Source organism: Bubalus bubalis, chromosome 2, assembly GCF_019923935.1.
Source record: "Bubalus bubalis isolate 160015118507 breed Murrah chromosome 2, NDDB_SH_1, whole genome shotgun sequence".
Classification (NCBI taxonomy): domain Eukaryota; kingdom Metazoa; phylum Chordata; class Mammalia; order Artiodactyla; family Bovidae; genus Bubalus; species Bubalus bubalis.
The window spans coordinates 111,576,198-111,598,200 of record NC_059158.1 but is presented as its reverse complement, the minus strand read 5'-3'; positions in this window follow the sequence as shown (position 1 = coordinate 111,598,200).

Genomic DNA, 22,003 nt, shown 5'->3' with positions numbered 1-22,003 from the left:
TTATCAGATAGAATCAAAGAGCGGAGGAAAGGATGAGAAAAGCCAAAACTCTCTGCTCCAACCAAAATGAGTTAAATTGGGGATGGACTTCCCCAGTGGTCCAGTGGTTAAGAATCAGCCATGCTATGCAGGGGATGCGAGTTTGATCACCGGTTGGGGAACTAAAAGCCCACATACATAGAGCAACTAAGACTGAGCACCCTAACTCCTGAAGCTTGTGTGCCACGACTAGAGTCCTTGTGCTGCAACAAAAAATCCTGTGTGCTGCAACTAAGACTTGATTCAGCCTAATTAATTAATCGGAGAAGGCAATGGCACTCCACTCCAGGACTCTTGCCTGGAAAATCGCATGGACGGAGGAGCCTGGTAGGCTGCAGTCCAATTGGGAAAAATGGGTTAAATGCTCTTTCAAGGAAAACTCTTCAGTTTGACAACTTTGAAAAATGCTCCCCCTCACAAAAGAAGTGGTGAGTTCCAATACTTTTACTTTGGAGAATGCCCCTAAGAATCCCCAGAACTTTAAAGTAATGAAATTTGTCTCAATACATATCAGATTTCAGAGGCTATCTGGTATAATATAAAGAGCATTAGACTTGGGTCAGAATTTTATAGTCAAGTTTCAACACTCTAACTCTTTAAAAGACACTGGAAAGGTGTTTTTTCTTTTATGGGTCTCAGTTGTCTTATCCTTAAATACAGCATTTTAACTTAACAGCATTTTAACTATTTCAGCTCAAATAGTCCACGAATCCATGTTGTTCTATGTTCAGTGATATGGGTACACAGAAGAAGTATAAGTCACAGTCATGGCTTCCTGAATCTACGGTTTAGTTGGAGATAAACGGTTATGCATGTAAAGTAATAGCAAGCATTATAGTATAGACAATATATTATACTCCAATCAGGAAATGACTGAAACAGATCATGAATATCAAAATATTTCAAAAGAGGGAGAGATCAGAGTGGACTTGAGGATAAAGAAAATCTTCCTAGAGAAGGCTAGACTTTTGTGGGGCCTTTAAGGTAGTAGCTCCATCATATTGAGAGATGAAAGGGCAAAGGTGGTGGGTAATGGTAATTCAATTAATGGGGACTACATGACCAAGAAAGCCTCAGACTGAGAGTGAGCATGGTAAGGTCAAATAAGCAAATAGGTCAATATATCACCAGTCTCAAATGGTAGGAATTTGTTCATTTTTAACATGCAAAATCCCTGTTTCCAACTTTCTAACTGGTTTTGAGAAGAAGCAAGCTCAAGACCTGGAGTATAATCAACAAAGCTCTCCATATTCATTGGTTTTATTTACTTCTTAGGACAACTTCCCAACATTACAGCTCATCCTCCCTTGCTTCATCTCTGATTCTTTTCCACCCAGATTCAGCAGAAACGTTTCTAATAATTTTCCTTTTAGAACTAAAGAGTCTACTCCATTCTCTGAAACTTTGCAAAGTTTCAGTCACAAGGGAAAGTACAGAAAAGTCTAAAGAACAGATCATCTCATTCTTTTATTGTGGCATACAGTCACTGCATCTTGATTTACTACCCAATCCCATAATACCTCATCTTCAATCATTTCCATACATTTTGAAGTTCTCTAGATTACACCCCTGAAACCCTATCCTTCAAGACCTTAGAGAACCTTAGATCTTGTGTTTCTATTACTATTTAGAAGTACTAATACTAATATGCTTTAGCTGTGGATGTACATCTGCCCTCCCAAGTCATGGAGTAACAACTGACTCATTCATTTTCATGATTCAGACACTGGAACTATACGGCCTGCTGCTTTCCTCTTTTCACCCACTTATAGTTTCTTAAAACTGTTCTTTTTACCTAGTGGGAAAGAATGAAAACTGCTTGGAAACATTTGGAGTCAGAGAGCAGAATTTTGTACTGAAAATGGATGGGTAGAAATAAAGTACTGTGTCTCATGTCTGGGTATCAGAGAGGCCAGGGCATGCTTTTTAGGTTTCCTCCAAAGTTATGACAAAATATATGGGCCTTTTTTCTGACCCAAGACTAAGGGAGGAGAAAACTTTCCAAGCTCTGCCTCATTTAACTCTGAGGAAACACCCTCTGATGGATATGGTCTTGTCTTGCATATTCCATCTGGTGTTCATTAATTACTAAGAACATTAATGACAATTCAAAAGCCATTTTGCAAAACAATAAAGTGATAGTTGCTCCTCAGAATATTTAATACTCCTCACATTCATTTCATTTCACCAGTTTTGAACAGGTGGGTCTATTTCATGCTTTTTGCTATTCGTCTCATATGACTGATTCTCACTCTTTCAACTTTCACAACTTCATGCTAAGTGACTAAAAAGGTGCTTAATTAAATGTGTGCTTGATAATTAGAGAAAATTCACAAGAAAGTACAGATGGAGCAAATATAATTGGATAAAGGAAGATAGCAACACAAACCACTGAGCTTCTACATGGTTGTGGATTATATGAGCAAGACATCAAGAGAGGATCTTAGTAGAAATCTAATAATGGACATTTTTAATTACATCCTCCAAATTTAACTGTTTTGAATTTTTCAGATTCATATTCAACTCACGGAAAGAAAGAAAAATGCATTCCTAATATATGAGGTCAACAGTAGGGAGACCATATATTCAGTCCAGTTCACCTGGGACAATCTCAGTTAATACCGTACAGAAGATGCTATTGGTTTTCACCTATAACACCTTGATATCACATTCAAGTGTATGTCTAAGGTGTTCCAGTGCAGGCACCTGGGATTCTCCCCTATAAGAGCTTTCTCTTGGCTCAAAATAGTTTATGTTTCTGAGATTGAGTCTCAGACAATGAAAGATGGAAGATGAAGAATAAACAGCCTCTTTTCCTTTTTACCTTGGGGGATAACTCTAGAGTGATTTTCTTAGAGATTCTCAGAGGAACTGGGTCTTAGTTGACCACAGTGGTAACTTGCTTGATGTGGATCTATTATTGGCCTCCCTCCTGTCTTTGTCTTGGTTCTTCCATGTTCCATTGCTGCTTTCTGGGATAACCTCTGAAATAAAGGGCTAGTTTTTGAACAATTGTCTCCAATTCTGCATCTGGGGGAAGACACCCAAGACATGCTTGCTGTTCTTGGGTAATTTTGAAAAGAGCCCTCTTTGTCTCAAGTTTCTCACCTTGTATCCATGTGGATGGATGAATAGATAGATAGATAGTCATCCGTGTCATTATAAACCAGGATATAGCATTGTTGGACTCAACTGCAGAAAATATTACCTTTATTTAAAGATTTAGCTTTGAGCCAATAGTTTTAAATAGTCCTTCATTTCCTCCTCTTGAAATCTTCTAGGAGACATCTAATCGGAGTATTCTAGTCACTCTAGATGTGATTCCAGGGTGTTCAACTCATCTTTCTTTCTGTGTTTCAACAACATTCTATTTATATACCTCTTAAAGAACTTAGCATATCAAATTACAGTGACAATTTACATATCTATCTCTTCCACTTGATTGTAAGCTACTCCACATCTAAGGACACTGGTTTATTTACCTTTCAATTTCCAGAGTGTAACGTACCTGGTGAGCTTCTCAGGTGGCTCAGAAGTGAAGAAACTACCTGCCAATGCAAGAGACTTGGGTTTGATCCCTGGGGCAGGAAGAGTCCTTGGAAAAGGAAATGGCAACCTACTCTAGTATTCTTGCCTGGGAAATCCCATGGACAGAGGAGCCTAGTGATCTACAGACCATGGGGTTGCAATGAATCGGACATGACTTAATGACCAAACAACTGTGCCTGGCATGTTTAAGTGACATTCATTCAGTGAGTGAAAGAAGGAGTGAATTGTGTGCATAAATCCTCATATCTATTCCCTTTGAAAATTAGGTCTGAATTTCTGATTAGGGAAAGAATGTTCACTGGACAATTAGTCTAATGCTCCTGCCATAAGCCCAGCTACTTTTGCAGGAAAGAAGTTGCAGAAATAAATGTGGCTCATGTATTGTATAATACCGAACCTTTTTTCTTAGTCTTAGATTGTTAGGTCATGGGTTAGAGCTTGAAAGAAAGGCAGCCTCTAAATTATATTGGGACAAAATTCCACCAATTAGGGTAAGCATTTTTTGTTTGGTGGCCAAAGAGTCTATCAGTTCCAGGGACTTCCTTGGTGGTCCAGTGGCTAAGATTCTGAGCTCCCAAGGCAGGAGCCTTGGGTTCAATCCATGGTCAAGGAACTCGATCCTGCATGCTGCAAATAAAGATCCCACTTACTACAATTAAGACCAGGCACAGTCAAATATATATATGTATTTTAAAAGTCTACCAGTTCCACTCTTATGGAAATAAAATCCTAGATATAGAGAGAAGGCAATACATATGCCTATCGTGTGACTCCTGAAGAATTTTTAGAGTTTCTGCAGTTTTTTCATAGGCCCTGCCTACATCCCAGTCTTAGAAATATTGTAAGCCCCAAAAATTATTTAGATAAAGAACCAAAGATCTTCACCACCGTTTATATCTCAGTATCTTTGAAAGAGCTGTGTTACCAAATGAAACATGTTTATACCTCCTGCTTGCAACCTTGGAAAAAAAATGAAATTCAGATATAGGAGTAGATAAATGGATTGAATCCAAAGCAAGGTATCACTGTGTCAAAACAAGTGAGGAACAGGAGCAGGAGGAACATGTTCTGAAATATATTCTTTCAATCTCCGTGATTGATTTGACATTTGAGTGATGTGACTCTGAATTTTTAGTTTGTGTCAGCTTGTGCCTGTAGGTATCTTGGTGCACTTGTTTTGTGGAATAATGACTGCTGTCCCTAGTCTGCTTTGGGGATGCTATAGCCTCCAGCATGCAGAGCACCTCTCAAACTGAAGGCAGAGTAACAGACAAAGCAGCCACTAAGAGCAAAATATCTAGCCCGGGCAGGTGATGGGATCTGCAGCCCTCTCCTGGGACATGCAGAGAGTGACACTCCTCCAGGACTACTTGGGGCTTAATGAATCCGTGATACAATTTTGTTATAACAGTAGAGCAGAAATTGTCCTATTTTGACAAATTTCTCAGATATGAAGTGACCCCAGAAGTCATCTAAACCAGACTTTGCTATGGTAAAGAGAAAAAAAAAAACACCATTCAAAGCTAAAGTCAACACAAAAAATTCAGAAGATGTCAACCACCTAATTATGTAGAGCATTCTAAAAAGGTTTTCATATGATTTGTTTCTGTTATGTCTTTATATTCATGATTCAATAAATCTATTGAGTGGAAAGGGAAACAAAAGAACACTGGATACAAGGAAAGTAAGCCACTAGCATGCAGAGCACCTATGTATTGACCGAGTCAGTCCACGAGCTCTTCACTGTCACAAGTTCAGGCAGCACATCACTCCAGCTGGTTTCTCTCACTCTATTCAGAGAACCACACTTCCTTAATCTACTTTCCGAAATAGGCACATGTTCCAAGTCTGTCTGATTATATGCTTTCTAACTGAACAAATATTTAGGCCAAAAGGTAGACATTCCTTTTTGTTTGTTGACTTTTAGCTTTTGAATTTATTTATTTATTTATTTTTGATATGCAGATGCTGAGAAAACAAAACTCCTTTGCACTAGAGTTTATAACTAAAGTATGAATCTGGAACTGTTAGAAGGTATCTTCCCACCATTTAGAGGGATAATTTCAAAGTGAGAATTAAAAATAAAAACCAGAAATGGGATTTGAATCCCAGGATTATTCTTAGTTCTTGTAGCTCTTCCTCAAATCCTGGTATCTTTTCTTACTTCCTAAGCCAAAAAGTGTTTCCTATTTTATCAGTTTGTTTAAGCTGCTTTGGGTTGTACTGTTCTCCCTTATAATGTGTTACCCATTAAAATATAAATAAGGTGAAATTATAAATCATTTATTGGAGTACAAAAATGACAACCATACAAGAGATTGAAGCTCAAAAGCAGGGATTAAGAAAACATTGGTAGAACACTCTTTGACATAGATCATAGCAGTATATTTTTAATCTATCTCCTAAAGCAGAGGAAATAAAAGCAAAAACAAACAAATGGGGCCTAATTAAACTTAAAAACGTTTTCATCACAAAGGAAACCATCAAAAAAAAAATGAAAATACAACCTACTAAATGGGAGAAAATATTGCAAAGGTTATAATAGATAATGAATTAATATCCAACATATATAAATAGTTCATAAACTGAAACATCAAAAAACCTCAATTCAAAAATGGGCAAAAGAACTGAATAGACAATTTTCCAAAGAGGAAATGCAGATGCATAAAAAGATACTCAGTATCACTAATCATTACAGAAATGTAAGTCAAAACCACAATGAGAATGACTGTTACCAAAAAGAACAAATGTCAAGAATGTGGAGAAAAAGGAACCCTCTTACACTGCTGGGAGAATAGAAATTGGTAAAGCCACTGTGGAAAACAGCACAGAGGTTCCTCAAGAAACTAAAATTAGAACTACCATATGACCCTGAAATTCCACACCTGGGTACATATCAGAAAAAAAAAACAAAACACTAATTTGAAAAGATATATGCACACTAATGTTCACAGCAGCATCATTTACAGTTGTCAAGACATGGAAACAACCTAAGTGTCCATCAATAGGTGAATAGATAAAGATGTGGTGTGTGTGTATATATGTACACACACACACACACACACACACGAAATCCTACTCGGCCATGAAAAGAATGAAATTTTGCCATTTGCAGCAACATGGATGGACTTGGAGGGCATTAAGCTAAAGTGAAAAAAGTTAGACAGGGCAAGATAAATACCATTCTACTTATGTGTCGAATCTAAAAAAAATAAAACAAACTATTGACATAAACATAACACAAAAAGCAGCAGGCTTGCAGATCTAGAGAACAAACTAGTGGTTACCAGTGTGGGGGAGGGGTGGACAGTACAAACCATTGGGTGTAAGACAGGCTCAAGGATGTATTGAACAACATCTTATATAAACATAGCCAATATTTGTAATAACTGCAAATGAAAACTAGCCTTTACAATTGTATGAAAATTTTTGAAAAACTGGATTAAAAGAGTTGCATTAGCTAGGAGATGAAGAAGGCAGTATTACTAGAGCATAGTTAAGGTTCTGAGTCACAGAAGAGAGCCTGAAGGACATGTGGGATAGGTAGAGTCAATGGAGCAAAGGAAGATGAGCTGGTATGGAACATGCATGTGTCAGCATCAAAGATTTGAAGATAGATTACATGTCAAGAAATAGTCTAGTGCACACAGCTTGTCCATTCCCCCAGTGTACCCAATGAATCTATGGATATCTTGCAGGTTATGCTGGTCTACATGCTCCCAGTAACCACTGTCTCTGCCTCTTGAGCTTATAATCATGAATGATTTTCTCTCTCAACCAGCCTCAGTGACCCAATGCAACCATTAGTTTGTTTTTAAAATGTTTGTCTTTGGACTGGGGTACCAACCAGTCTTCTTTAATACTGCAATTATATGTGAGCCCTGAAAAATTGATGCTTTCGAACTGTGGTGCTGGAGAAGACTCTTGAGAGTCCCTTGGACAGCAAGGAGATCAAACCAGTCAATCCTAAAGAAAGTCAATCCTGAATATTCACTGGAGGGACTGATGCTGAAGCTCTAGTACTTTGGCCACCTGATGTGAAGAACAGACTCATTAGAAAAGATAGTGATGCTGGGAAAGATTGAGGGCAGGAGAAGAGGGCAACAGAGGATGAAATGGTTGCATGGCATCATTGACTCAATGGACATGAGTTTGAGCAAACTCCAGGAGATAGTGAGGGACAGAAAGGCCTGGTATGCTACAGTCCATGGGGTCACAAAGAGTCAGACATGACTGAGAGACTGAACAACACCAATAACATATGTGAAAATCCAGAGCCTGTAAAAGCCTGCTTTCTCAAGGAAGCACTGGGCTTATTTAAATCCTACTTAAGAAGCCAAGAAATTAAAAACACTGAGGAAAATAAGGATTATCCAATATTTTACTCATTTAAGCATTCACAAAATCTCTTGTTTGCTGAAGGATCACCGCCTCTGAAGTTGAACTGTTACCGAACCAGCTTTGTTTTGCCTGACACACTGCAAGCCAAAACACTGAGCCCCCTGTTGTAAATGGTTTGGATGTGGGAGGTGATAGCACTCCTGAGGGATAAGTTCCCAGATTCTTTACAAGGACCAACCTTGCAAACAGGCCTTTCTAAAGATAAGTAGTCAGATCTGCTTTGTTAAGTCTTTTCTGCACAGTATCAAAGGGTGATGTTATATATGAGGGTTAAAGCTGGAAGGAGCTGAAGAGTCTGATAAAATTATGCAACAAGGATGTTACTGGTGATATTATAAAGTGCCATTGCTGCATAGGACAGGGTAAGCCATGGGTTGAGGCATAAGTAAGGGTTAAATAATTGAAAATAGTCAGTGTAGAGCCCTTTCAAGAAGACTTGGTTGTGAAGAGGCACACAGAGAAAGTAGCAGCTAGGAGTGAAAGCTGGGGAAGCGTGCTTGTTTTAAACAAGTCTGGAGCATACTGCAAAGCTAGTACACGCAAGTTGGTAGAGAAAGAGAGGTTAAAGGTGCCAAAGGAAAAGACAGTCAAAACAATGACAGTTGTAAGATGGAGGAGATATATGTATGCTTATAGCTGATTCACGTTGTCATATAGCAGAACCACAACATTGTACAGAAATTATCCTCCAATTACAAAATAAAAAAAATTTAAAAAAAGAAGGTTTTTGCAACAGAAAAAAGGAACAAAAGGAATGCGAGTTCTGAGAAGTCATTAGAGTACCAGAGGGAAGACTGGCCTTGCACTGGGAGAGGCATTTTACGTTCATTTTGACAAGAGGCAAGGCAGAACAGATGGGTTTAGGGGAAGGGAGATTTGAGGTTTCCAAAAGAAGAAGTTGAAATAGTGTGCTTCTGTTAGCCTTTGTTTACTCAAAGAAATATAAGACTAGATTTTCTGCTGTAAGTCCCACAGAAGTAAATGTTGGGAGATTAAAGAAAATAGGGCAGAGTTGAATACAGAAACTCAGGAGAAGTGACTGTCTGGTTAATGTTGGTGACTGCAAATTTATAACTGCAATGAATGCCTAGTTGGATGACTTATTTACAGAAAATTGGGAAGGAAGAGATTTGTAGTGAGCACAGGCTACAGTTCATCTTAGGAACCCATGTGAAGATGACGTGGCACTTAGAAAGGTAACAGTGAGGATGCACAGGAGCTCTGGATACGTTAAAGTGTGAAGCAGGGAGGCAAATCTTTTTTAAAAAAATTTAAAAAGATTTATTCTGACTTAGTTTTCTTGTCTTTCATCTCAGAAAAAGCTGGTGGAGGTAGGGAAGGATTGGGAGTTCGGGACTACCAGATGCAAACTATTATACAGAGGATGATAAAAAACAAGGCCATGCTGTATAGCACAAATAGCTATATTCAATATTCTTTGATAAACCATAATGGAAAAGAATGTGAAAATAAGTGTCTGTATATATATGTATATAACTGAATCATTGTGCTTTACAGAAGAAATTACTACAACATTGTAAATCAACTATACTTTAATAAAATTTTTTAAATATATAGAAAAAAACAGGTATTGTAGGAGTTTAATTCTTTCCAACCATTTATGGAGCATCTTTTGTATGCAATAGTCTGGATCTTACAGATGGCGTTGTAGAGAAAATATTTGCGGGATAAAATAACCAATAGTTTCATTTACCATAGCATAAAAGGAGATAATTAAATCAAAAGCAAAAGTGATAGCTTTGATTTCCTGCTCTTTCATAAAGGTATAATATCAATAATAAAAATAATGTGCTACATTATTTGGAAATAGTATGATATTTTCCTAGAGTTCCCTTGTGACTGTATACAAACATTCTGGCTTTATATTATTCAGGTTGTACATTCAAATGTCCTATATTTCATTATAATACATCTTGCTAATTAGTTATTTCCTTACTCTACAGCCATTCAAGTTTTATTTTGGGGGCTTGTTATAGATAGTGTACATTACAGAAGCAATACTAGGAGTTGTTATTTCCCTCTATTTTAATAAAGCTAGGCTTTAATGAGGTGTCTGGCTGATACATAGCCCAGAATTGAGAAGACAAAGCAAACTCTCATTTGAAAATGAGGATCTAGACTTTGCTAAAAATGCCACAATACCTTGGCAGTCTGGACTGACAAGAGAATAAAAAGCTATTTTTAGCATTCATTTTATGGTGATGTTATTCTTGAATATGCAGGCATATTCTGATGAAAGCATTTCCATTTAAGCTTAGGGAAAGTTTTGAGTGTAGAAATAAATTAAGAAAACAGTGTAGCATTTCATTTGTACTTCTCATTTGATCACAGCAACCCCCAAAAAGAGAAATATTCTAAAATCAGATATGCCAAAATTCATGTGGAAGAAATGAATACATCTACAATGGCACTGTGTTTATCTTTTCAGCTGACATCCTAATAAGCAGACTATCACAGATGGATCACGTTGTATTTAATACATACCTTCTTAAATGTTGTAATGCAACAACTATATATTTAGGGCCATTATATACCAAGAACAATGCTAACATCTACGGAAGATACAAATGAACCACAGTCTGAGTCATATAGAGGAAAAATGGAAAGCATGACATTTTTGATGAGTGCAAGACAAGCTGAATAAGTCCCTGAATAACTGACAGAGAAAGGCTTGAGAAGGGAGTGATTACTCTGGTCTGTAAGATGCATCGCTTCTCAGTCTTTTGGCTAAGATCAAGTGTGGTCTGTAAGATCCAGTTACTATTCCAGAAAGCAGCAGTTCCAGAATAATGCTCCACAATAAACTCTGCCAAAATTGAGCCATTTCCATCTTTGGGTCAATCCTCATCCATTCCCTCACATAAAAAGTCCGGATTAGGCTACAGACTACTTAATTTACTCCCAAGCCCCATTTGGTTTGATGCGTCCAGGATTTGCATTTGCTACTCCTTCTGCCTAGAAAGCTGTACCCAACTCTTTACCCTATATGAAAGTGAAGTCACTCAGTCGTGTCCGACTCTTTGCGACCCCGTGGACTATAGCCCACCAGGCTCCTCCATCCATGGGATTCTCCAGGCAAGAATACTGGAGTGGGTTGCCATTTCCTTTTCCAGAAGATCTTCCCAACCCAGGGATTGAACCCAGGTCTCCCGCATTGCGGGCAGATGCTTTAACCTCTGAGCCACAACTGCCTGCCCTATGTAGACCATTCAAAAGCAACTCAAACATCACTTATGCTGGGATGCTTCTCAGACCCCACTTGCTTGCTTGGTGTTTCAGTCTTAAAGTTCCTTTTCAGTTTGGTGAATATTATTCAATATCTCTGCCCTCTAACAGACATTAATCCCATCATGCTATCTCTATTCTTATGACCTCATTTAAAAAGGGCCCACCTCTTAATACCATCACATTGAGGGTTAGGGCTTAAACATTTTAATTTTTACATGGTTTTAATTTTAAATTAAATTAAACATTTTAATTTTTAAATGTGGTTTTAGTGAAAACCACAAACATTCAGTCCATACAGAGAGTAAACTGAACCCCTGCTTCTCTTGATTGGGAGTGGAAGTTGTTCCTCTGTGATTTTTAGTTACTTTATGTACTTTTTGGTTTTGGTCAAAAACTAGCTATCAATCAGAACATGGGTACAGATAGCTTACATTACCATATGTAAAAATAGCCAGTGGGAATTTGCTGTATGACACAGGGAACTCAAACCCTGTGACAACCGAGAGTGATGGGAAGTGGTGGGAGGTGGGAGAGAGGTTCAAAAGGGAGGGGACATGTGTATACCTCTGGCTGTTTCATGTTGATGTATGGCAGAAACTATCACAAAACTGTAAAGTAATTATCCTCCAATTAAAATAAATTAAAACAAAAACAACTAGCTGTTGGTCAGAAGATGGGTTAAGATAGCTCTGTTTTCCATTCACCCCTATTTTAAGCAACAATAAATCAGTTCAAAGATCACAAATTTTAAAAATTTATTTCAAAGTATCCTGAATATCTTGTGGGAGAAAAAATCCAATACTTGGAGGATCTATGGCTTATGTCAAACACCTCTATTGTTTTGACATTATACCCAGAAGTTTTACACCCTGTTGATAAAGCCTTATTTAAATAAGATGAAAGATATTTCATCATGCAGATTTCTTCTCAAGCATTCACTCACTCATATTTGAAATATATTTGAATAAAAAAGACAGTAACAGTAAAAATAGGTGTGGTGGTCTACATACAGGAAACAGCTGGCTTACAGATAAGCAGGCTGGCTAGGAAATGAGGTCCCACATCCAGCCAAATTGCTGGAGAGTAATTTAAGGGCCAAACACAGTCAAATAAAAATATCAGGGCTATTCACAAGATGTGGCTAAGAAAGACAACAAATAAAAACTAATTTCAGGGTACTTGCCAGGCATTGAGACCTGGAAGATGCATCTCCAATGAGTCAGAATCGCAGGGAAAGGCTGTTAGTTGTAGTTTGCATTCAGTAAGTCATTGGTTTGTGCAGCCCTCAAAATTCAAGAAAAACTCTGTGTTAGTTTTGAAAGCCTCCAAAGGCTTGAAGGCTTTCAAAGGGCCACCTTTTTCTTCATATATGCTATGAGGCAGAAGTCCTATTTTAGCCACTCATGTATTGACTACTTCAAGCAAAGCAGTGTGTGCTGAGTGCAATGATGAATAACAGCAGTCCTATCTTTGAAGGATAAGGAGATTTTTTTTTTAAGTGTGACCAAATATTTTCAACCCAAGGCAGAGTGGGTTCTATCCCACAAGATGGTCTGAAAAAGAAGGTTTGGAAGAAGACAGCTTACCTGAACTAGTCTCTAAAGAAAGCTTTCTGAGAGAAGGTAGCCTTTAAATCAGATGGTGGGAGGTGGGCAGGAGGAGACAGGAGTGAGATGAGAACTTACAAAGAGTAGAATCAACAAATCATAAGGAGATGACTTAAAATGGTAAGTATCTCTGTGTGCATAGAAGGTCAATCAGGACTAATGGAAGAAAAATCTGGAGAGAGAAGTTAGTCACAGGGTTATAAAGAAAGTTCCATGGTAGACTAAAAGGTGGTTGTGGTGAGCTATTAAATAGATCACTTCTGCGTTCCTACCTCTAATGTGCTAGGGTTTTGTACCAAGTTCACAACTTCACATCATATGAATTAAGGAACAGGAGCCATTGAGCAGCTTAAATAGACCAAAGATAAGCAAGGAAAAGAAGTCATGGGAGCCTGGGTACTCCCTTCGTGCCACAAAGAATTGTACTGGGGTCAAGGAACTGCTGAACTTGCTGTGTTTCCAAGCAACTGTTGTCAGACCACCTTCCTTTAATACTCTCACTTCTTAAGGATAAGTATGAAAAATGTGCCCATTGGTGGATGTATTAGTCAGGATTCTCCAGAGAAACAGAATCAATAGGGTGTGTGTATACATAGACAAACAGATACAGAGATAAAGATACATAAGATTTAGTATGAGGAACTGGCTCATGTAATGATGGAGGCTGAGAAGTCTCATAGTCTGCTGTCTGCCAGCCAAACACCCAGGCAAGGCAGTGGCGTCATCCTAGTCCAAGGGCAGGAGACTGATGTCCCAGCTCAAGCAGTCAAACAGGACGTAAAATGAATCGATTCCTCTTTTCTCTACCTTTTGTTCTACTCAGGCCCTTGATGGAGTGGGTGATAAGACACCTCCATAATGGGGAGGGACATCTGCTTTCTTGAGTCACTGATTCAAATGCTAACCTCATCCAGAAGTAATCTCACAGACACACTCAGAAATAATGTCTAATCTGGTACCTCATGGTATGGTCAATTTGACCTATAAATTAAGCATCACAGTGGGTGAATGTTCAGATTACCTAGTCAGATTGAGTCTCAATTTGTGGAGCCTGCTATTTTTCTTTGGTGTCTGGGGAAATAAGAGAGCTGGGATTTGCAGACCTTGGGACCCATGAAATGTTGCTGTAACCTCTGTGAGAGGAGGAAGCCATACGGGAAGCTGAGATTTGGTGAAGGTACAAGTCCCCACTAGCTGCCAAAGGCACTTTGGGGCAATTTTGCTTGTTATATCATCAAAAGGTTGGAATTAACCAGGTTAACAGAGGTTACAAGTCCAAAACTCTTCAGGCATCAAACAGAATAAAAAGTAAAGGAGGCAGGATTTCCCTGGTGGTCCAGTGGCTAAGACTCTGCCCTCCCAATGCAGAGAGCCCAGATTCAATACCTGGTCAGGAAACTAGATCCCACAGGCCAAAACTAAGAGTACACATGCCATAACTCAAAGATCCTGCATACCTTAGCGGAGACTGGATCTTTGCATGCTGTAACTAAGAGCCAGTGCAGCCAAATACATTATTTTTAAAAGTAAAGGAAATAGTTGGGTTTGTGACATAATATAAATAATAACATTCAATGTTAAAATTGTAAACACACACACATGCACACATCCATCCTGTTCAGGTCTTTGTCATCTGTCACCCTGATTATGCGAGGTGCAATTGCTGATCATAGAATTTGGGCAGTGGGCCTCTTAAGTCAAAGAGATTATTGAGAGACTACTGAATTAGAGCAAACAAGATATAGGAGAGTGACAATAAAATAGTGGGGGGAAAGCAGATAGGAGGAGGAGTTTTCTTGATATGTCGATATATCTTTGGATGTTCAAGGAGCATATGTTAATTTTATAATGGACTAACTCATGCATGTGAAAGAAATGGAATAAAGAGAGAAACTGACAATTTCAAAAGAAAAAAATAAACAAAACATGGGTTGGAAGATATCAGCAAGAACCTGAATAACAGAATTTGCTGACCCATCAGATGAAAGAGAGGAAAGAGTCAAGGATGGTTCAACTCATGGAAACAGGTTGGCTCAGAATATAACAGTAATATTAGCAGTTGTAACAAATTTAGGAGAAAAGCTGGTTTTGTGAGAAGTGGGCAATAATCTGAGTTTTAGACACGTGAAATTTGAGGATTCAACCAGAATAGCTAGAACACATTCTAAACACCAGGCACTCTGCCAAGCATTTGCTAAAAAATATCCATTTAATGCTTATAATTACTCTGCACTAGAAGCTATTATTATTATCTCCCAGTTTATTGGGAGAAAAATGAAGAAGTAGAGAAATTAAATGAATTGCTAATTATACCATTGATCTAGAAAAGCCCCACCGAAAAAAGGCTTTCTGATGCCAAAGCTAATCAACCACTAGATAAATAAAGACACAAGTTCCACCCAAAAGGCCAGATCTCAAGCTCCATCTGAAGGCAGGGACAGAGGCTGTGAATCAGGTACCTTATCATGAGAGAAACTACAGGGAGCAACTGAAATTGTCTGAAGGGAACATACAGAGATGAACAGAAAGATGGCCATGAACCAAAATGCTAGGGTAGCTGAATTTGGATGGATAGTAAGGGAAAGCAAGAACACGGAGAGGAGAGAAACCGAAAGACACAAGCGAGTCTCAGTCACAGTGAAGAAATTTCAAGAAAAATTCATAATCCACAGTGTAAACTTTTACCAAAGGGGAAGACAAGCAGAAGGGTATTGAAAACTTTGGGATAACAATGACAAATATTTTTAAAGTGCTTATTATCTGTCAGGAACTATTTTAAGTACTTTATACATATTAATTACATAATAATCACAATTGTTATTCCATTTTACATACCAGAAGCTTATGCACAGAGAAGCACTGACCAAAGTCACGCAGCTACTAAGTAGCAGAGCTGTGGCGCCACCCACAGTTTAGAATAAGCATATGCATTCTTCTCCATGATGCCACAGTTTCAGAAGAACGGCACTTGGCACTGACCAGAAATTAGCAGAGCATGTTTAAAAAATGGCTAAGTGATAGCTTTTCCCATCTGGCTACACAGTAGTGGTTTATGGAAGAAACTGGTTTGCACTCTTTCTTATTTTCACAATCCTAAAAAACATACTGCCAGGGAATTTGAGTCCAGGAAGGGTCAGGGTGGTCATGTTGCCATGGCAACACTACAACATCCATGGCCCTAGGGCTGACTCTTTGCAGCCCCATGGACTGAAGCATGTTAGGCTTCCCTATCCTTCACTATCTCCTGGACTTTATTCAAACTCATGTCCAAGAGATGATGATACCATCCAACCATCTCATCCTCTGTCACCCCCTTCTCCTCCTGCTCTCAATCTTTCCCAGCATCAGGGTCTTTTCCAATGAGTCAGCTCTTTGCATCAGGCAGCCAGGGTATTAGAGCTTCAATATCAGTCCTTCCAATAAATATTCAGGGTTGATTTCCTTTAGGATTGACTGATTTGATCTCATTGCTGTCCAAGGAACTCTCAAGAGTCTTCTCCAGCACCACAGTTTGAAAGCATCAATTCTTTGATGCTCAGCCTTCTTTATGGTCCAATTCTCACATTTGTACATGACTACTGGATAAACCATAGTTACTATATGTACCTTTGTTGGCAAAGTGATGTCTCTGCTTTCTAATATGCTGTCCAGGTTGATTATAGCTTTTCTTCCAAGGAGCAAGTGTCTTTTAATTTCATGGCTGCAGTCACCATCCACAGTGATTTTGGAGTCCAAGAAAATTTTTGTTTTCTTGGGCTGTCATTGTTTTCATTTTTTCCTCATCTATTTGCCATGAAGTGATGGGACCAGATGCCATGACCTTAATTTTCTGAATGTTGAGTTTTAAGCCAACTTTTTTCATTCTCCTCTTTCACCTTCAGGATCTTGACAAATGGGCTGAGGCCTCAAAAGCCAGGATCATCACCATAAGAGTTTCTCTGATGACCTGCCACTCTCTTTTGGGCATATTCAGAGGCCAAGTGGAACCACATGACTGGTAAAAAGAAGATAAGACACTGGAGAAGAACAAGGGGGCTGAGTCAGTGTTAAACAAGAGAAAGCCCTGAGATCAAGCACGGGGACCTCATTCATGAGGGGGTCAGGCCTGTGCTACTTGCTTTGCTGTGGACCACAGAGCACATGCTACATAGATTCTGGCCTTAATTGTGCAGCATGGCAGAAAGGCATCAAGGGGAAGGAAAGACTGTAAATAACATTCACCAATCTTCTGTCTTGATAAAGATCCTCCTTAACCAAACTCTAGCCAGGTCACCCAAGTCCTCTTCTGCACAAGGCCTGAACCTTGGCCTATAAACACTTGAAAATATTCATGTAGTTTCTAACAGCTCAAGGCTACATCCCCAGGAGGACCCTGTGTGTATCTTGCGTGCTTAGTCGTGTCTGACTGTTTGTGACCCCATCGACTATAGCCTGCCAGGCTCCCTTTTCCATGGGATTATCCAGGCAAGAATACTGGAGTGGGTAGCCATTCCCATCTCCAGGAGATCCCGACACAGGGATCAAACCCAGGTCTCCTGCATTGCAGACACATTCTTTACCACCTGAGCCACCAGGGAAGCACGGGTGGACCCTAACCCCTCTTAAAGTGCCTGCCTGAGAAAACTCAAGGCTGCTAAAAGAATTTACTGTTTGTTCCAGACAACATCTGAAGATAGGTCCCCTGCCTCCCAGGCTCTGTTGTGGGGGCAGGAGCCCAGCTGTAATAAGCTCCGAGTTGCAAACCTAGATGGTTTCACATGGACCAGCTGCCTTCTAGCCTGTTGTCATTTTCCACTTCCTGTCTCTACTGAGCACTGCTCACCCCCTCCTAATCCTTCATTCTCCCTTTCAAAGACACAGTCACAGGTGAGAAGTTGAGTCTGGCTCACACTGGAATCTCTTCCCATTGCCATAGTTATTACTAATTAAAATCTGTCCCTATACTTCTAATGTCTGGCTTTTTCAACAGTTTCCACAGGAATACTCTGGAACCTTTAATCTCCCTATTCATTAATTCCTCTGAGAAGGAGCATTTATGGGTTTCCCTGGTGGCTCAGACAGTAAAGAATCTGCCTGCCAATGCAGGAGACCTGGGTTCAAATCCTATGGGAATATCTCCTGGAGAAGGAAATGGCAACCCACTTCAGTATTCTTGCCTGGAGAATCCCATAGATGGAGAAGCCTGGTGGGCTACAGTCCATTGAGTCACAGCGACTTGGACATGATTGAGTGACTAAACACACACAAGGGACATTTATACTTTCTTTGAAAGCTCAGCATTTTTCCATTTTAGCCCATTAGCAGGAGCAAAAGTCGAAGTGAAAAGATCCTGGAGGCATTGAGAGAGACTGACTAGGATTTCAATAACTGCTCTTATCATCTTGGAGTCCCAAAGGCCTAAATTCTTCATCTGCTCTTTTGCTGAACCTAGGGCCTTTACCCTGGAGAAGGCAATGGCACCACTCCAGTACTCTTGCCTGGAAAATCCCATGGATGGAGGAGCCTGGAAGGATGAGGTCGCTGAGGGTCGGACACGACTGAGCGACTTCACTTTCACTTTTCACTTTCATGCATTGGAGAAGGAAATGGCAACCCACTCCAGTGTTCTTGCCAGGAGAATCCCAGGGACGGGGGAGCCTTGTGGGCTGCCGTCTGTAGGGTCGCACAGAGTCAGACACGACTGATGCGACTTAGCAGCAGCAGCAGCAGCAGGGCCTTTACCTCCCCGCCTGGTCCTTGTTTAACAGTTCACATTCTTCCGGCTTCAACATTTTATGGAAGAAAGCTCAGCAATGATTCCATTGGTGGAGCACATGTACCTGGGGGAGGAAGGCAGACAAGAGTGAGGGAGCCAGGGTCACTGACCTTTCTTGCTAGGCTGTGGAAGTGAGCACAGAGAGGCACTGATCCTACTGATCCTTGGAACAGGTGCTAGAAGAACGGAAGGAAATTGTCTGTAACAGTGGTTCCCAAACTTTGCTGCAGGTTGGAAACACCTGGCATCTTTGAAAACTATGGATGCCTAGTTCCCTTATCCAGATATTCTGATTAAACTAGAATAGGATGGGAAACTGAATGTTGAAAAAAAAATCCCTAGGTGATTCTAATATGTAGCCAAGTTTGGGAACCACTGGTCTATATCACACTTAGCTCCCTAGGCTGCTATAGTAACATTATGAACAGGCCATAAATCTTAAAAAATTTCATGCCTGTAACTCCCAGTGATAAAAGTAATAGTAGCAGCAGAAGCCTCATTGAGTGCTCCACAGGTAACAAATATTTCACATCCATTAATTCATGTAACAACCCTGAGGCAGACATTATTCCTCATTTATAAATGGGGGATCTAAGTCTCAAATATCTTTCAAATTTATAAGTTAAGTAAAGAATGGGGGGAGTCCCTTGGACTGCAAGGAGATCCAAGCAGTCCATCCTAAAAGAGATCAGTCCTGGGTGTTCATTGGAAGGACTGATGCTAAAGCTGAAACTCCAATACTTTGGCTACCTCCTGTGAAGAGTTGACTCATTGGAAAAGACCCTGATGCTGGGAGGGATTGGGGGCAGGAGGAGAAGGGGACAACAGAGGATGAGATGGCTGGATGGTATCACCGACTCAATGGACAGGAGTTTGAGTGAACTCCGGGAGTTGGTGATGGACAGGGAGGCCTGGCATGTTGTGATTCATGGGGTTGCAAAGAGTCGGACATGACTGAGCGACTGAACTGAACTGATCTGAAAGAATGGGGGCAGGATCTGAACACAAGATTTATCTCAAAGCTGTTAACTTACACTATTGATACTATGTATGAAAGAGATGACTAATGAGAACATATTGCATAACATAGGGAACCCTACATAATGCACGGTGGTGACCTGAATGGGAAGGAAGTCTCAAAGGGAGGGGATATGTGTATATTATGACTGGTTTATTTTTCTGTACAGTAGAAACTAACATAACACTGTAAAGCAACTACACTCAAATAAAATAAAAATCAATTTAAAAATTAAAAAAAAACAAAACTGCTAGTCTTAACCACTATATAATACTGCCCCTACTCAAGACCCATTGCTTTAACTACTTGTAAGGTAGCTTTGAACATGGAGCCTAGAGACTGCCCAGAAAATGGTCTGGCCCAGGGAAGACTAGATCCAACAAACACATTTATGCTAGTTGGCATGGTGAGCTTTTTCTATCTGGATCTACTATGATGTCATGCCATTTGAATGGCCTTCCTGATCCCTAAATCTCTTAGCAAAAGTGGTCAACTCTCAGGCTTGGTCAGCTGGGGATTGAGGTTACAGGAGACACAGCAGGTCTCAGGGTCGAAACTGATTTATTCTAAAAGTAACAGAAGTCCTGAGAGACGGGTAGCTAAGAATATAGGAGGAATGGAAGAGGCAGACAGGATGTAATTCAGCAATTCTCATTACATGAGAAATAGCAGCAATTACAGGGATACAGCTTGACTCCAGAGCCAAGTCTGCTCTGTGGAAGACAACTGCAAGCAGTTGAACTGGGCTTGAAGCAGGATTTTCGTGGTCACGGTGGGAGATGTGTTGACACAGATTTTCTGATCTCCACCCTATTCATTTTGTATGTGTGAATGATATGTATCCAGAACAAACAGAAATGAATAAAGGAACGCTATGAAGCACCAACCTGGGAATGTATATTTAGACAGTGTCATTGGCAGGATGGCCCAATACATGCAAGATGTGTGATCTTGGACAAGTGACCTAAACTTTCCGAGCCTTTGTTTCCTTATCTCTAAAGGGAAGATGTGATTTGCTCCCATAAACTCCTTGTTGGATTAAGTAAGATAATGGCATAAACATCTTGCCCATTTCTGGGCACACAACAGGGGTTCAATAAATATGGTTTCCCTTGCCTTTCTCTGTCATATTGTTCTTTTATCTCTGCAATAGGAAATCATTCCTTTTATATTTGTAATATGTAGCAGGTTCCGTACCACTTAAACTTAAAAATATCATAGGTGATTAAACATAATAGTATATATAAAAGTGTTTTGAAAATTATCAAGTACTAAATGACTCTAAGGTATCATTATTTTAATTACATAATTATACAGGAGCAGATTCTATCTCATGGCTCTATTATCTCCTGCTGTCGCCTCTCAAATCTGCATTTCTAGGACAAATCCCAAAAGTCCCCCTTTCCTCAGGGGCATTCACAAGTCTCCATTTTGCATTTCCAAAACTTGACTAATCACCTTCCCTCCCAGTGCTTCCTACTTCTCCTATTCATCCTTTGAACAGATTTTCCCTCTGTCTTTCTGTGATGGAATGAGCAGAAGGAGGATGGTTGAAGAATCAGAAAGTAAAAGTGTTAGTCACTCAGTCATGTCTGACTCTTTGTGACCCCATGGACCCCACCAGTTTCCTCTCTCCCATGGGATTTCCCAGGCAAGAATACTGAGTGGGTTGCTGTGCCCTTCTCCAGGGGATCTTCCTGACCCAAGAATTGAACCCAGGTCTCCTTCATTGTAGGCATGTTCTAAAACCTTGAAAAGGCAGAAGAGTACATGGTGCATGTAATATATCCTGGAACCTAAGGCCTTTAGTCAACTCCCAGCTGTGACCTCAGACAAGCTACCTGACATCAATGTGCCTCAGCAGCCTCACCTATGAAACAGGGATAGCCATAGCATCACCTTAGAACCTTGTGGTGATGACTAAATGAGCTAACATAGCAAAACTACTTACAATACTGTGTTATGTATCATTATTACCTTGGTGCTTCCTTTAGAGCTACACAGTCTTGGGTAAAGTAGCTGAACCTGGAGCCTACTGGTCATCTGTGAAGTAGAATACCAGTGCTTGCCCATTAGCGAAGGTGATGATTCGATGAGAAAATAAACGTGTTGCCAAGAAATTGGCACCATTCTGTAGGTTAGCCATTGTCCAGGAAGATGGCAGATTGAGTCCAGCTACCTACTTAAGACAGAATACGGATGTGGTCCCCTTCTTGCTTCTCCTTTCCATGGCTGGAGTAGTCATTTTACCTGGGTTTGGCTAGCTGCTCCCTCTTAGTTTGGATGCTCACTCTTCATCTCACTTGGAAGCCAGGTAGAGCTAGTCCTCAGGCTCCAACACAGGCTGGCTCAGCACAGGTACTAGGGACAAGCACTCTTCCTCTT